Raw genomic sequence first — 17104 nt, 5'->3', positions numbered from 1 at the left:
CGGAGGCGGCGCGGCTCTGCGCCGCGGCGAGAGGCAGCGCCGCGCCCCCGCTGCCGGAGGAGCCGCTCCGCCGCCGGCCCCGCGCTCCCGCCGGCATGATCTCCTGAGAGACCGAGCCTGCCCGCGACCCCCGCCCCGGTGAGTGCCGAGGGGGTGCCCGGGCGGCGCTGCCCCAGCCCCGCGCTCGGACTTGGCGGAGTTTCGGCGCCTGGCCAGCGCTGCCCTTCGCGGGGAGCCGCGGCCCTTCGGGTGCTCCGCGGGTCGCCGTCGCGGTGCCCCCCGCGCATCCCTGCCTCGCATCGCTCCTTCGCATCCCTCCCTCCGTATTCGTATTCCCAGAGGGAAAAGTGGCTCCTGGCAGCGGGCGGGCGCTGCCCGGCCCTCCGGAAGGCTCGGCCGAGGTTTGCGGGGGATGCTCTGTGTCTGCGGGGGGCGAGGCTCCCGCGGGGAAGGGACTCCTGGAAGTGACCCGCTGGGATGAGGCTGCGGGGGTGCGCGGCTGGATGGAGCTGCCGGGCTGAATGTTAACGGCGTGCGTGCTGGGGGGGCTGCGGAGAGGGGCTTCGGCACCTGGGAGCAGCAGGTGAAAACGGGTACAAATCAGGCTGAATCAAAAAAAGCTGTGGGAGCCGCGGGGAATGCGACGGGTACCACCGGGGGCAGCGGTCGCGATTGCTCTGGTGCCGGGAGAGGCTGCCCCGACCCCGGGCTGTCCCGTCGAGCCGCTGCCGGGGGTCGGTGCCGCGGGCGGGTCCCGGACCGGCCGGGCTGAGCCCGACTGCAGAGCGGGGCTGGTGCGTGGCACTGGGAGCTCCGCAAGATGCGAACTTGGGGGTATGAGGTGCTGCTTACAGGTGAGACTAAAGCTCGAGTGTTTCCTTTATTGCTGTTTTGTCCCTATGGGGAAAATGTATCCAGTAGCAAAAAGTTTCTAAGTAACGGATTTTCAATGAGAAGCTCCTGAGTATTACAGAATTTCATAGGCTTGTTGGTTTTGTTGACAATGCACTTCGTTTTCTGGTGGTCTTCTTGGGGAGTAGCTACTGCTGCAGAAGATACCTTTTGGTTTGCAGTGTTAAGAACGTTCGTGGAAGTGTCTTTGCTTTAGCATTTGCAAATTTCAGATATAATATGTAAAAGGCGAATAAAAAGTCAGCTATAAATATATATCAGAATATGAAAGGGTATAAAACCCATGGAGCCAAGTGCTTCCTGTTAAGTCAACTTTTAAAACAGCTTCTCCCTAGACAGCAATTCACATTTTTCAAGGGGAGAAAGGATGGGTGAAATTGAATTGCTCAAATTAAGTCAAAATGAATTGCTTAATATTCAGAGGGGTTGATAAATGAACCATTAAATCAACACTTGCATAGTGTCTCATTGAAAAGAAAAATGAACAACTCTCCATTGTGTGCTGGGCAGAATAGGTCAGCCAGTGACGTTGCTACATCAGTGTGCTGAACTGAGTCCTCCTCCTGCTAACAGATGTATTTGCTCAGTGACATTACACAGGCATGGGAACAAGCTCTCGTGCCCTCTGTGATGAGTAGCAGCATCTGCTCTAAATGACCATAATCATCCCAGCTTCATCTCGAAGGAGAGAAGTCTTGGTTATAATTCATGTGGCAGAAATTAACATAATTTTGTTGACTTCTCACATTGATGTATATCTGTTGAGAATCCACTCTTGTATTTCAAACTATGTTTTTGTTTTCTTCCTTCCCTGAGGAAGAGCTATATATTTGAATGCCAGTTTGAGGAAGAAATTATACTGATAAATGGAAAAGTAAGAGTCATCATTTTGAAACAAGGCAGAAAAGATTCCTTGTAGTAGAAGCTCTTCTCAGAGCATCACTTCTGAGCAATGCAGTGTGAGCTTTGCTTCCAAACCCTTTGATTAGCATAGGTACAACTGTTGCAATATTCTCGATGCCCCTGAAAAATTACCTGTGTTTTTGCTCCTTGAAGTCCTTGAAATTCTTGTGTTGGAATGCACTCAGGATGTTGACTCCATCCTTATTGTGCCTTCTGGAAACTTCTGACACTTTGTTTGAAGAGTCGTGGATCATATGCCCCTGGTGTTTTTCAGCTGCACCTCTTTGCTTTGCAGGTAACTTAGAATAGCTAATTTTGCTTAAAGCTTTTAAAACTGAGGACTTGACAGCTCTTTTGTTTTGTGCATGCAAACTGAGTATTACAAAGGGGAAATTATGAAGATTTTGATTTTTAATGCTCCGAGAAATAGATTATCTAGGCTCCAGCTGAACGTGGGGTTGTAAATCGACTTACAGCTTGAGAAAGCTCCCTGCCTACATGTCATTTGGCCAAGAGAGAGAGCCTGTGTGCAAATCTTCAGACAAGCAGGGCCATTTATTCAGGTGTTTGTAATTATATAGAAGTGTGTTACATAATGTGATCTGTAGCTCTTTATTTCAGGTGATGTGTGTGGACCCACCACACTTGCACAGAGCCTTTAGGTGATGGGTTAGTAGGTGGGTGCAATAGAAGTTGCTTGAAGGCATAGGGAGCTTTATATCATCTGTGATGAAGCAGATGGACAAGTAGGTGTACTTTGCTCACAGGAGAGGAGGTTCTGGATCTGGAAATACCTTTACTTAGTGCCTGATGGTGGTGTGGAACGTTTTTCGGATGCTTTACTATTCTTAAAGACCGGGGTAGCTGCAGGTACTTTTGTGTGCCAGCAATGTCTGGTTTTAGTAGTTTTCATTGCTTCCAATAGCCCTGAAGAATAAAAGAAGTAAAACAAGTTTTTCTGAAAACCTACTGTGCCTTGTAAGGTTATCCTGCTGCTTCTGTTTCCTTGCTTGCTATTTTTCTCTGAAATCATAATGCATTTCTTTAGTTCTTTTGATAAAGACCTGAACTCAAGCTTGCTGGGAAATGGTCACTGTATGCTGAGAAAGTGCTGGCATCTTACTGACTTATTTTGGGAATACTGGAGGAAAATATACAAGATTCACTTGCATTGATTGAATCCTCCAGGGCAATCTTCTAACACCGCAGTTCTCTAGGTGAAAAATTAACTTTCTTCATTGTCTACTCCTGCTTTTATTTAATTTGTGTGAATCCCAGGCTCTGTTACCAGTTTACATCGAGTCCCTTAGGTGTGCTTGAAGTGGAAAGTATCTCAGCTTAAAAGCTCATGCACAGTATCACTCTCTTGAGTCCATTTGTCTCTGGCCACCAGCAGACACCTTGATCCTGTCAGCCCAGAACAGTAACAGAGGCAGGATTTGTACCAACCCACAGTTCCTCACCTTTCAAATGTTTCCTGGGTGGTTGTAAAAAAAAAAAAATTATTGACAGCTACCTTGGTGCTTTTCTAGAAGTTTTGGCAGGGTAGCACTTTAGGTGCAGCTTAATGAAAATGTTTGGATTTTTGGATGTGGAGTGAAAGCATAGGAGCTTTTTGCATTTCATCTGCAGCTTTTATAGCACAATGTACAGCTAACAGCTTGTCTCTCATTGATTTTAATAATAGACTTCTGCTGAATATACCTGGAGTTGTTTTAAAACATATTAACTTTTCTGGGGGCAGTAGGTTACTAAACACAGTAAAGAACTTTGTTTATATAACCTTGAAAAATCTTAGGTTTTAGCTACATTTTATGTTTTCCCGCTCCCTGGGTTTAAAATGGATCCTATGGGAAGGCTGGTATTTTTTCCAGTTTGGGGCTAAATATTTAAAAGAAAGCTTTCCCCTGCCCACTGATCAGGGGCTGGTATGAGTAGCGTATCTGTGCATTTTCCTTGTGAATTCTATGCTTTTTTCCCCTCTGCCTCAATCAGCTGTGCTCAATAACAAGCCCCTTCCAGGTGAGCTGTGTCTGACTTGTTTGGAAGCGGTTCAAAAGGACCCCACTGACATTACCAGGCAGTGGGTCACCCTTGAAATCCTGCCATTCTGGCATCAAACCTTTTTTTCTTTTCTTCGTCCCCACCTTGATTCCTGATGTATTTTTAGCTGCCGTTCTGTTGAATTTAAATAGAGCTAGTGAAAATGGATGTGGATTGGGTTGGTGGTTTGTTTTTTTTTTCCTTTGAGAAATAGGGGGTTTTATTTTTCACTAAAGATGGAGCCCTAGGGTGATTATCTGCTCCTCTGCTTATCAAGAAAAGGTACTGGTTCCTCATGGAGGTGAAAACTTCGCAAAGTCTCAGCATCACCACTCAGTTCAACCACAGAATCTGATATGGACATTGGGGTTTTATTATTTTTATTATTTTAATTTAATTATGGTTTTAAAATTGAGCTGCTGCACAGGGAGCTCCCTGAATCTAATGCATTGTAGAGTGTTAAACTGGTAGTATTGCATATACCTATTATTTCCCTTCCTTGTCCCAAGGAAACTGTTGGGTGCTGGAGAATTACTGTGAATGCAGAAGAGCAGTGCTGGGACCACATCCAGGATTATGTTGTCCACTGCTGGGATGAGCCAAGATTTGCTAGGATCACCCCAGCAGATGAAGTGCTGATGTAGTCTTTTCATCTGTTCCTTGTATGGAAGACATGTGAGCAGTTAGTCTCATTTCTTCTTTGCAAGTGTGGCAGCGAGAGCAAACCATCTAGCTAAGATCTTTTGTGTCTTCTCTGGAGGTGTCCCTGGCCTATAGCTGAGGTACAGCTTTCCTCACCTCAGCAGGTCTTTGCACCAGCTTGCTCAGCCCTCAGCCGAGCCGTGGGGGTTGGCAGCTCCAGCCTGGCTCAGCGCAGTCTCTGTGGGTGAGGTGGGAGCGTGAGGCTGAGCATGCCCCCGTGCCTGTTTCTTCCTTTTTTCTGGCGTTAGCCTGAGAAATAAAGTTTGTTCTCGTGCAATCCTGACACGACTGAAGAACCTCTTGCTTCAGGCAACTCTGTTACTCTCTGTAGTGCTTGGATTGCTCAGCAGAGGGAGAACAGACCATAACGCAGAAGGCACCTAAAACCAGGCAGAGCCACATCTCTCTGACAGACAGCAGGGAGAAGAGTCCCGAAGCCTCCCTCCCTATATGATTTTTTTTTTTCCTCTTCCCTTCTTGTTGTGACGCTCAGAGCTAAGCTGTGATTTTTCACCCCTTCACCAAAAGTAGCTGCCTCAATCTGTAGGTTAATGGACTATTTCAGATGGCAGAGTAGGTGATAGAAAAGATGAGTCCAAATCCAAGAAGCAGCATGCTTGAAAAATCTCATACATCCAAGCGTTTCCTAAATATTCAGGAGCTTTCCTAAATATTTATGAAGAAATGTTGGAGTTGACCTTTAGTGACTGAAGCTTTACAACACATCCAAAGATAAACAAAACAAACCCCTTGAATTAGTTGCAATTCAAGCAGCAAGTAATGCCCATGACTCATTTCCAGGTCAGATCTTTAACTGTTGTAAATCAGCATAGCTCCATTACCTTCCCCAGTGCTGTGGTGCTGTGTCAGTTGTGCCACTGGCTGGAGGAATGGCCTGCTATATTTTGGGGGGTAAAGTTTGAGCAGAAGATTGTCACCGAAGGCTTTTTTAATTTTTTTTTTTTTTGAGGATGGGACAGGTATTTGTTTTAAAGAGGAAAACCTGTGCTCAGGCTCATGGGACAACATGGTTCAGTAGAGATTTGCTCCCCTGTAGCATACTGTGTGGAAATCCAGGAAAATTAGACATTTGTTTTTTGTCAGAAATGTCGGTTTAATGTGATAAAGAAAACAGCTGTTAAAATGCTGCCAGATAAAAGCAAGATGATAAGTATGATCAGGGGAAAAAATGTAGGAAATTCCATTCAATTAAATTGAATTCAGCGTTGTGGAGACCTGGCTCTTTCCCCATCTGCCACCAGCCCAGCGGGTGACGAGGCTGGTTTCAGGGCTGTGTTTTCAGAGCAGGGAGTATTAGTGCTCTTACACTCCTTAAATCAGTGAGGTGCCGTTTGCTGAGGGGTTTAGTAGGTAGGGCAGATTAGGCTGTTTGCCCTGGTAGCAGGAGCCAGCTGAAGTGGAGCGGGTTCCAAATTCTCCCCTGTGTGATCAGAGGTTGCGACGTGACTCTGCATCGGGCAGTTCCCAAGTAAATGTGTTCTTTTGCAGCATGAGCCAAGAGTCCGCAGAGGCTGATGATAGGGGTCGTAGCCCTCTTTTAAACAGGAAAATGTGCCCAATAGGCAAATGTGGGATGTGCTACTCAGAAAGCAAAAGGAGCATTGCTGAGAGGTGCCCGTGAGCCAGGGGGGAGAACTGGTGACGGCTTTCCCATCATCTGCACTTTCCTGTAAACCAAGTTCAAACCAAGGCCAGCTCCGAGTTTACTTTAAATGTCTTACCGTTCCTCCAAACCGGCTATGAAGCGTCTGTGTTCCTTTCCTGTCAGAGACCAGTCTCTATCCTTGCTTCCAGCTAAGCTCTGCCAGGTCCTTCCCAGCTCACAATCTGCCTGTACGGCTGTGCTCTGCTCAGAGCAGGCGGTAGGGGCGATCAGACCGAGCTGATGCTATTAACAGCACGAGAAACACCTCTCTCCTGAGGAGAGTTGTCTCTGCTGATAATGAGCTCTGTTTCACTTGGGACTGAACTGCTGCCTTAGGGATCACGGCGAAGCACAAATGAGGATGCAGCACTGGGCACTTCTGCAGCCTCTCTTCTACATAGCAAACAGCTAATTAAATGAGAGCCTTTCTGAGCTGTTGGGCTGCTGCTAAACTGGCTTCCTATAGAAGAATCTTGTGCAGTTTGTCTTGCTCCAGTAACTTCTTGAAGTCTTTCAAAACTGTGCTTTGCAGTAACGCCCAGCTTTTATTCTGACTTTTAGGCAGTTGCAAGTGTGACATCTGAGAGTGGAGCTGGGGAGTGAAGCTTCAGCTGTGCTGAGAGTTGTTCATGTACAAAATGCATAGCCATGGTGTGGGCTGTGAGAGCCTTTCCATGACTTAAAATATAACCTGCAAATCTCTGCTTGTATTTGAATTACAAAATCGTTTATGCAGAAAGCATAAACTTTTCTTGAGTGTCAGCATGGGCAGCCTCACTCCTCTTGCAACTTATTTTATGGATATAAATGGGATGTAACTGGATTTTCTGTCTTGTTCTATCTGTCTGAAGGAGGATAAAATTCACTGTTACTGTCATGCTCAGGTAAAACAGTAAGACTGAGTTTTAGTGGTTTTACATTATCAAGCTCACATATACTCCAACTTTAAAATTTTATTTTTTAGTATATGTTACTTCTCAAAGAAATGAATCCAAAATAAACTTTAAAGCAAGGATTTACCTTATTTAACCTGACTATTTTTTATTTTGTTTCAGTGAGATCACAGAAGAATCAAAGCCCTTACAGAGAACAGCTCAGTTTTCTGCTTACATGTTGCTTCTGAAGAGCTGAGTTATTTTGCAGTTTTGTTAACAGAGCTTGCAGGAAATCATTAGCTGTATTACTGTGTCAGTATGGGCACTGGGAAATCCACTTTTATCTGTTCCTTCTTAGCAGTGTGCTGCAAAAGACTTGCCTTGCGTGTACTGAAACATCATTAATTTTGGGGGGGGTAATGATGAAACTGCAGTGCTTTGATAGGTTGAGTATTTTACACTATGCCAGAAATGGATACTTAAAAGGAGATATTAGATCTGAATGACATATTCAAGACCAAGTTACAGGTTTGAGTTAGCTAATAGGGAAGAGGCCAGCCCTACTGCCACTGGCATCAGTGAAAATACTGAGAGTGAAGTCAGGCATGCAGTAATTAATTACCTACAGATGATGGGTTTTGAAGCTGTGAATAAAAGATTTTATGTATTGTTTGAATTGTCTTAAAAATAAATCTGTTAGATCTTTTTTCCTTTTTTTCACCCTGTTTTCTTTGTTCCTCTTCTTTCTATCTGATTTCAGCAGAAGAGCTCGTTGGCTGCTGAGCAACAGGCACTTCCACATTCCTCTGCTCAGGCTGGAGTATCTGACAGTTGTGGCATGGGCCCTTATGCAGGCTGATGTTATATGCTGTTACATGCTTTAATTTCACACTTTGAAAATGATCTTGAAGGTGGGCATTTTATTGGTTTAGATGAAAAAGCACCTACACACTAATTACTGAGTGTTACAGTAACGATGTTGTCTGGAAACAGGTATTTCTGAAAGAGCTTTGTGAAGCCAGAGGTGAATGATTTTAAGTATCACATTTAACAGTTGTCTTATTACTGACATGGAGGACATTATAGTTATTATAGTTGAATCAGAAATAGAAAAATGGTGCACTTAAACTCCATTGTTCTTATTTTCAGCTACACTGTTGTGAAATGTCTTCAGTGAAAAGTTGAGGGAGGGTAGTACCTGTGAGGCTGAGCTGGTATTTGTGGGAATAGTAAGGGGAAAAGCATGGCATAATGAAAACCATGGCCTATCTGAGACAAGAACTGAACCTTTGGGAGTAACCACCTTTACTTTTCTCAGAGTGCTCTCTTTGTTACGTTGGGGGGAACTGCATGTCATTTTGTCCCTGGTTCCCCCCCTACATATTGCAACATATTTCCAAAACCAGAATACATAATGTTGTTAAAATAGTGTGTCTTACTCTCAGTGTGTCTTTACAGCTGAAGAGTCCATTATTTTGATGCCTACGTGGCACATCATGAGTAGTTGCAGTGCTGGAGTGTATTGCCAGTAGTCTCTGCTCTGTCTTGAAGAATGAAGGTGTCTAACGTAGAAAATGAGAACTGGTTTAAAAATGAGTTGGAGACCGATCCTGGGATGGCTCTAAAAACCTTGGCTGTGGCCCCTTATTTGACTACCATGAAACTGTGTATGTTCAGTCAAATCTTTTGAAAAATAATACAGCACAGAAGTTTGTAAATAGCAGAAGGGTTTCTTACATGATTTTGTGAATTAATAGTTTCTGTGTAGGAGTGTTCTCAGCATCAGAATGTACAGTATGCCAGGACTTGCGTCATTCTATTGTATTTTAGTTTGTTCATAGAGAAGAAGAGGAGTTAAGAGAGATTGGGGGAGATTCAAGAAATCAGAAATGATTTCTCCAAATTTTGCAATCTGGGCAGTTGGTAATTACGAACATGGTGGGAAAACCTATGGTGGGGATGGAAATTATGCTTTCAGAGAGTGACCCAAAAGATGGACGTGTTGCTGATGTAATAGAATAGCTGCTTAAAGTGACTGGTTCATCCTTACCTATTGTTTTACCAGGAAAAGAAGATTTGGTTTTAAGGTGGGAAAAGGCTGTTTTATGATTAATGGCACAAACCCCCTTGGTCTTCATGTGCTTCCTGTGCTATGCAAGGGTGTTCTTACAGGGATCAAAATACTTCTTTTTTGGCCTTTCCATTTTCCTACACTTATGGGAAGCTTCTGTTCTGCTTGAATTTGGCTTTTCATCCAGCCTGGACATGAATCTTTGAGCTACAACAGCATAAGTTGTTTAACAGACCCAGGATGCTCTAACCTAACCTGAGCATATTATCTGGTATTTTAAATGTCTGTCTGTTCAGTGCTGTGCTTAGTACTCCCTATGTATACTCTTTATACACAAAAGTTGCTTTTTCCCTCAGCTTGTAGAGGGGAAAAAGGCAACATGTGCAGCTTTTCGGATGAAAATAGAAAATTCAGTGTCCAGCTGAACTTAGACCTGTCCTTTTTGGGATGGAAGATGGCTCTGGAGGGTGTTTTTTCTTTTCTAACTTATGAAGCAATTTGAATCTATTCTACTCCATAATTTCAAGCCTTATATGATATTTCCCATTTGTTACCCTAATAAGACCAAAGGTAAAATTTTATAGCACATTGTGAGCCGAATGGTTAATGTCTTATTTAATATCTTTGCTTCCAGGGCAGATGGAAATGAGAAAAGTGTCTCTTGCAGATCTCAGCCCAATTAATACAATTTATCTAAACATGCTCTGGCTTATCCTACTAACACTTCACAAGAAAGTAGAAATTGTCCTTACTGTGTCTTCTACCTCACAAGAAAGTAAGAACAGTGCAGGTGGTCAGACAAAAGGCTCACATAGCCCAGCATCCTGTTGGTGATATGTTTCAGACCTGGGTGGTTTGATTCTTCAAGCTGTAGAGTCCCAGTGTATTCCTACTGATGCATTCTTGACATGTAAGGATTTTCACTGTTCAGAAATAATTTTGGTCTTCTGATCCATCTCAGTAGCATGTCTTTGTATGTTTTCTTTTAAAGATAACCAGAAATAAATGCATTTTTGTAATGTCAGAAACTCATGTTTTATCTGCATGGTATTTTATAGTTCAGTCTTGATATGTTTCCCAAAAAGTTCTAAAATTATTTACTATTTTTTGGTTACTGTTGAGCAGATGTTTCCAGAAAACTGCCTGTAGTGACTACATCTCTTTTCTGCATTAGAACAGGTAATTCAGAGCCTGTCAGTCTGTGTGGACAATCAAACTCTTTTATTTCAGTGCAATATCTTTGCATTTATTAACATTTAGTTTATGCCATCATTTTGCTGTCCAGTCACAGTGTCTTGAGACTCTTCTGTAGCTTTCATGTCGGTTGTAATTTTGCCTACTCTTAACTGTTCTGTTTTGTCAGTGTAGTTCATTACCCCCCTGCCCCTTCTCAGACCATTAATGGATATTTGGACCAGTACAGGTCTCAGCACAGATGCTGAGGTGATGTGTTAACAGCCTCCCATGGTTGTGACAAATGATTCTTTATTCTTTCCTTTACTTCAATTTTTTTTTCCTAGTTGATGATCCTTTTCTTTCTATCCCCACATAGTCTACCTTTTTTAAGGCTTTTCTTAAGATTCTTTGAGACTCTTTGCTGAAGGGTTTGGGAAAAGCCCTGTGTACTGCATCAGCCACCTGCATATCCCTGCAGACCATGTCACCTTATTCACATGCTCATTAACTCCTTCAGGGAAGTGTAACAGATTTGTTGTGCATTACTGCTCTCTGCAAAATATCTGACCCTTTCTGAGTATATAATGCTCCCACTCATTCAATTCTTTATTATATTTTCTATCAACTCTTTTTGTATTGAAGTTAAACTCAGTGGTCTGTATCTTTGAACATTTGGCTTTTTTAATGAAATGTTCCAACTGTGGAAAGACAATGAAAGAAGTCAGATATGGTTTGCATAATATTTTGTGGGTATTGTGGTGTTTTGGGGGGTTTCTTTGTCCCTCTCCTGACTGTAAAGTTACAGCTTTGTTCAGAGTTGTGGGGTCAAAATCAGAAATCATGGAAATAATGCATCAGCATCACTGATACGTCACCGTGGTGTTATCATGCAACTCTGCATGACACTGCTGAATTTCACCATGAAAATTTTCAAAGCGGTGCCCTGGGGTTTACAAGATAGACTTTATCAATGGTAATAAGCTTTAATCTATTTATTGCAAGGAATAAATTGAACGCTAGAACTAATGTTGACTGAAACCAAATGTTGTATTACAGTTTTAAGCCATTCTTGTACATACAATTATCAAGACATAGGGCTGTCTGCATGCCCAGAAAAGCAACTTTAATGTCACATTTTAAAGATTCCAGAAATAAATTTACATGTTAGAAAGATGCTTTTGTTTTACTCTTTACATCTTTGTTCATTGCTCTCCAAAACTCTAACAGAATACCAGTACTGCAAGCTTCTGACGCCAGCATTTGTCACTAGCCTTGTGTTGTAACTCTGTTTTATGGAAAATTTAATGTTAGAAGCTTATCTATGTTCTCAGCAGGAGAATCTGAAATATATATATGAAGTCGTGTAATGAAAAACAGTAGGAGAAAGCTACAGTCCTCATAAATACCCACCTTGGGAGTGGCTGGCAATTCCCAATCCTTTTTGTTTTGCACTGTTAGTCTCTCCTGAAGCACCAGGTCATGGTGGGTACGAGTGCCTGTGACCTTATGTGCCAAGGCTAATAGAGCTATCAGTGCTCTCCACTGTAGCAGCAGAAAGCATTTAGTCACTAAATTGTCGTCTCGTTCACTGAAGGTTGGGGAAGAGTCTTGTCCAGGGGTTACAGGACTATTGGGTGTAGGTCAGCACAGTCTCCAAATTTCATCTCATCAAGAATTTTCTCTCTGGTCCATGATGGTGACCTTGTAATTTAAAAAAGTCATTTATTGTAGAAGAATGCACTATCCTCTTAAAGATGAAACCTGGGCTACCTGTTTTGACAGTGAGCAGATTTTGAGACTCATATAATAGCCTCAAAATCTCTTGATAAAATCAAAACAATCAATGGATGATTTGGACATAAAATTAAATGATAATTCCACTTAATTTTGTTGTTCTCCCTTCCATTGTATCTGGGATTTGCTGTGCCTCACTTGCAGTTAAAAGTGAAAGAGCTTTTATCATTCACAGAGCAGCTGCACTCTCAGTTCTGAGCCATCTTAGGGTGGTGGCACCTGAAAGAAATAAAATTTCCACAGTTCCAGTCACTTGGTCCCAAGAAGGCAGAGCCCTGAATGTGACAGTAGCTTGACATTTTCTTTGATGTTGCTCTTGGTGGCAGGAGTAGAGTTTCCAAATGCAAACTATCTGTGCTGCTGCCCTTGTGCTGTGCCCCCAAAACTGACAGAGGTGCCTCTGGTCACATTTTGGGTTAGCAGGGTTACTTGCCCAGTCAGTTCATGGTGCTCAAGCCTTGCTGGTGCTGCAGTGACTTGGAAGGGTGACAGGTCCCAGAAGCATCAGCATCTCTTTGTGTGAAGAAACCATCCAGCTTTACTGGATCTGGCACATGGAAAAATTTAAACATTTTACTGGGGATAAATCACTGAACTCATTCTCGTTGTTGCAATGGCTTGATTTACCTCTCTCTGTGTGTGTGAGTCCTTGCTTGTTCCAGGCTGCCCTTCCCAGCTGTTGGCAGGGTGGGGGAGTGCCCTGGTAGCTGCCTTACCATGAAGTGTGTGGGATGTAAGATGCTTCTCAAAGGTCCTGCATGAATATTCACTGTGTGCCAGGTGCTGGAAGGTGCCTTCGATCACATCTGATCTCGCTGGGTTTCTCTGCACTTGTATAAATAAAAAATCGTTGCCTCAGGTTTTTTACACAGCAGGGCTGGTATTGGCAGTGGTACCTTGTTAAAATGAAGGACTGTCTGTCTTATTACAGATAATGTGAGACCAACCTGCATTTTGTGGTTTTGACAATATACTGTACCAGATAAAGTCCAGTGAGAGTTATGTGCAAGTTCAGTCACTTTAATACTTTTTTTCAAGAGCTGAAAGAGGTTTTGAGTCAGGGACAGGTGAGAATTTGATATTTGCTGCTTTTAAGTTGTACAGTAATATAAGAGATGTTTCAAAGGATAGACATGCCAAGGACAGAAACAAGGAATTATGAAATGTGATTGTAAAAAACAGTCATCAGTGTGATTTGCATCAATGATCTCTTTAAAGTAAGTTTTCTGGTTTTGTTTGTGCACATCCTTCAGCATGAAGTTTGCTTTGCCCATGTTTATGGCAAATATGTATTTCTACCAGTATTATTTTTAGAGGCTGAAATATCAAGTATATGAATATAAAGTGCTGCAGATAGAATGTGTATACTGTGTGCTTATGGGTGGTTCAGAGTATCATGTACTTTACAGCACTTCTTAAAAAATGAGAGAACTCTTGAGACTGTTGTCACTACAGTTAAGCAAGAATTAAAAGCAATATTAGATGTCTAAATCCCTGTAGCATTAATTAATGAACTGAAAATTAGGTGGCTAATAGCTGTAGACACATCCAAGTTTAGTTGTCTAATTTGGGGTCCTCAAGGCCATATACAGTCACAGAACCATCACAGGGTGATTCAAAGCTCTGAATTTAGAACCTGATTCTCTTCTCTTGACTATGTGAGGAATTGAGTTTCTCAACTTGATGTTTAAATTAGCTGCCTAGATTGAATCAATTCTCCACTTCTCTCTGCTTGCCTGTTGCATCTTTGAAAACAGTTTCCTGCTTCCTTCCTCTCATCTTTATTGTTTTCTTTTTGAAAATTACCTACGATTAGTTTAGTGATAATGGATATGGATAGTGGATTCAAGTGATGGAACCTAAGGAAACTGAAGATAGAAGCACTTTCCTCTTTATTGAAAAATTGCGTCTTGTTTCCATTTTGAGCCTTGTTGGATCTGGCTTTGATTTCCAAATGCTGGAACTCTGCTAGCTGAGGGAACCCCAAAGCAGGAGATGTGCTTTCCATGTGCAGGAATTAACTAGCTGTAATTAGGTTACTTTTTCACCTTTTCACTCATAAATTAAATATGCTTAATTCCTTTATTTTTTTTCAGGCACTTCATTTTGATTAATAACCAAGTATGGTAATACTGTTAAGCTGTTCCAGCTTACTGTATTTTAGCAGTATTGTGCCAGTGCTGTGCACTAGTGGTGTACCTAGAAAACGTGGGAGAGATGGGGGAAGCTTTTGGGGTAGGGTCTGGCCCTCAGGACTCCTTATAGTGTCATGGTTTGAGAGAGGGGCTGGGGGTTGGTGGACATTCAATATTGATTGTGCATTGGAGAGAACTCCCCAGTGCCATGAGCAATTGGAGGGAGGGAGAGCATCTTCTTACCTTTTGTCATTTTGTCTTGTCAGTGGCATTGAGGCACTTCCCAGAGAGAAGAAAGAAATGGGGAAAGATACGGGTTGGTTTCTTTTTTTACGGTCTTTTTTTGTCCATCCAAAAAGGCCAGAATTGTTTTTGCTGTGTACAACTGTGAGATTCAGTAATGATGTTGTTTTTAACTTGCCAGCTGGAGAGAACCAGAAGGGAGTAGCTTCTCTGCCCCAGCCCACCTCTGCAGCCTGGGGTCTCTTGCTGAGGCAGGAATACATTTCTGGTTATCCCATTCTCAATAAGAGCTGAGCTCTTCTTTTGTTTGCAAAGACAAGGGTTCCTTTTCTGTCACATTCATTTATTTTGAGTACAGACAGTGAAATCCCAATCTTCTTTTGTGTGTTGTTCAGAGTGGATGACAGAACCGTCATGTTCAGGGGAAGAATAAAGAAGAAGGCTCAGATAAAGCAGCTCTGGGTTCCTGTGCCTGAATTCCCCCCTGCACAGTGCTCTGTCCTCTGTGGTCAAGACACAGTGTGTAAGGAGGCAAAATCAAGATTCCTGAGCAGGCTGCAAATTGAACAAACCATTTCTTAGTTTCCTGCCTTTTTTTTTTTTTTCCTCCCCAAAGGGTACAAAGGCATTGAACAAGCCATGCGAAAACTGATTTGCATTGCCATTAAAACCTGATAAAAACTGAAGTGAATGCTAATATGCAGCTTTTTAAGAGCGTATGACAGTATTGCCATCAGGATCACAAAAGGGAAAGGTCAGCACACAGAAAATATTTGGATATCAAATCAGTGGAAGTTACACAGAAGATGACCAGTCCATCCTCTGGTTGACTTTCTGTGTGCATCCCAATTCTTGCAATTTCCAAGTGTTTATTTTAGCTGTTCACATGGTTTTTAGTTTTTTTGGGTTTTTTTCTTGCTTTTTCTTTAACTGATTTGGACTAGAAATACTGTGCATTCCCTTCAAGTAGTGTTTGCTAAGAATGCCTGGTGTTTAGTGAATAATAATGATCAATAACAGAAAATTAAATCCAAGACTTCTCTGTTTCTTTGTCTAATTAACCCTGAGAATTAGTTCCCTGTGTTACAGCTGTCTCAAACAGGATGAGTGAGGAGCACAGGTAGCTTTGGTACTAACAGGGCACAAGCAGCTTAGAACATGTTTTGATGGCTCTTTAGTATTTTGGATCAGTAATACATTTTTGGCAGCATCGAATGTGGGGAATGCATAATCTTTCTGAGCAGCCAATTAAAATAATGACTTGGATGGCAAGTTCCTCTCCTTTTTCCTCCTGTGTATGGCTGTACCCTTCCTATCAAAGAAGTTGTATCTTAATTGGCAATCCCCCTGCATCTGCTCACTCTGTCACCCCCTACAGAGAGGCATAGTGCTTAATTAAAGGGGAGTTTGTGTTTGTTTATCTCTGGAATTTCACTGGTGTTTTTGTAGACATTTCAAAGGCAGATGAGTTTATAGAGACTTAGCTAAGTAATTAATCCTGTAATATTATTACTTTAGAAAATAGGAAAAAAAAAATCTAGGTTCGTGGGAGATGAGAAGAAGCCCCAACGTTGCCAGACTTGTTATGTGTGTTGGAAAGTGATGTGTGGTGAGATCCACCGGAGGAGCCAGTCTTCCTGGGAAGGCAATATGACCACCATGAGAAGTGATGTTTTTGTTGCACCATTCCTCTAATGTGCTTTACCTCTGAAGGAGTGACTGCTCCTGGAAGCCACCAGAGAAATTTTAGTCTATGGCCACTCAAATGAGATTTTACATGGGGGAGTGTTTTGTAATTGTGAAACAAACTGAAGCCAGCAACTCGTTACTTCTAAGCCTATAGTTTTATAACTTAGTCTCAGGCCCTTTGGAGTTATGTGTCATCCTAACTCTCTAAATTACTTGCAGAGGACTACATGCTTCTGTCATCAGAATTTTCATTATAATCACTCCTGAAGTGTGATGGGATCCCCTGAGACAGATGTGAAGTTCTTCACATGGCTTCAGATACCAGTGGTCTGGAAAATATTGCTTTTCATTGTAAGAGAAAATGAGTGAATGAGGTTCTTGGGAGCAGCATTTTCCCAATGCCATGGCTTTTTTGCTACCTCGTATCCTTCTTCTTGTTCTGCCCAAATGAAGGCATGTTGCCAGGGATCTGGTGGCTGGACTTTGGGAACTGCTTACAGCACAGTCATCCTGCAGGGCTCTTGCTAGGATTACACTGACCTTGGACTGGGAAAGCTACTCTGTACCCATCTCTTCTCAGGCCAGTTTCTGCTGAGAGGTTCAGCTTCTGCCATGTGAGATGTTCTGTGGCTTCAGCTCTCTGTGAAGCTGAGGGACAGTTAGTGTTCCACACCACTTAGATTTAGAAGATTCTTAAAATCAGATGATAAAATGTCTAAATCATTCTGAGTTGGGTTTCTTCCCCCTCTTTTTATTCCCCATGCCATGCTTTAGCCACAAGAGTGCTTAAAGCAGTTGCTTATTTGCCAAGGGAGAAGTAAGGGCAAGTGTAAGCACAGTTGTGACTGGTAACAGTAGCACATAAGTATTTCATAGACCCATAAGGGACAATGTT

At 42.4% G+C, this 17104-nt stretch overlaps 1 protein-coding gene across 3 annotated transcripts in view; it reads left to right on the top strand.

The window, feature by feature from the left end:
* The window catches only part of SGCD (sarcoglycan delta), a 322382-nt gene that overhangs the window by 5429 nt on the left and 299849 nt on the right, over positions 1-17104 (top strand). The window contains exon 1 of one of the 3 annotated variants that reach the window (XM_027643291.1): positions 68-138. The exons of 1 other annotated variant lie outside the window; for it this stretch is intronic. The gene's annotated coding sequence lies outside the window, so the exon portion shown is untranslated. Of the gene's footprint in view, positions 1-67; positions 139-1990; positions 2111-17104 lie in introns of those variants that run through there. One more of the 3 variants, XM_027643294.1, reaches the window with a different exon arrangement.

The sequence above is a fragment of the Corapipo altera genome, unplaced genomic scaffold (genome assembly GCF_003945725.1).
Source record: "Corapipo altera isolate COAL_440 unplaced genomic scaffold, ASM394572v1 75, whole genome shotgun sequence".
Lineage (NCBI taxonomy): Eukaryota > Metazoa > Chordata > Aves > Passeriformes > Pipridae > Corapipo > Corapipo altera.
Note: the sequence above shows the minus strand (reverse complement) of the source record. Positions and strands in the feature narration are given on the sequence as shown.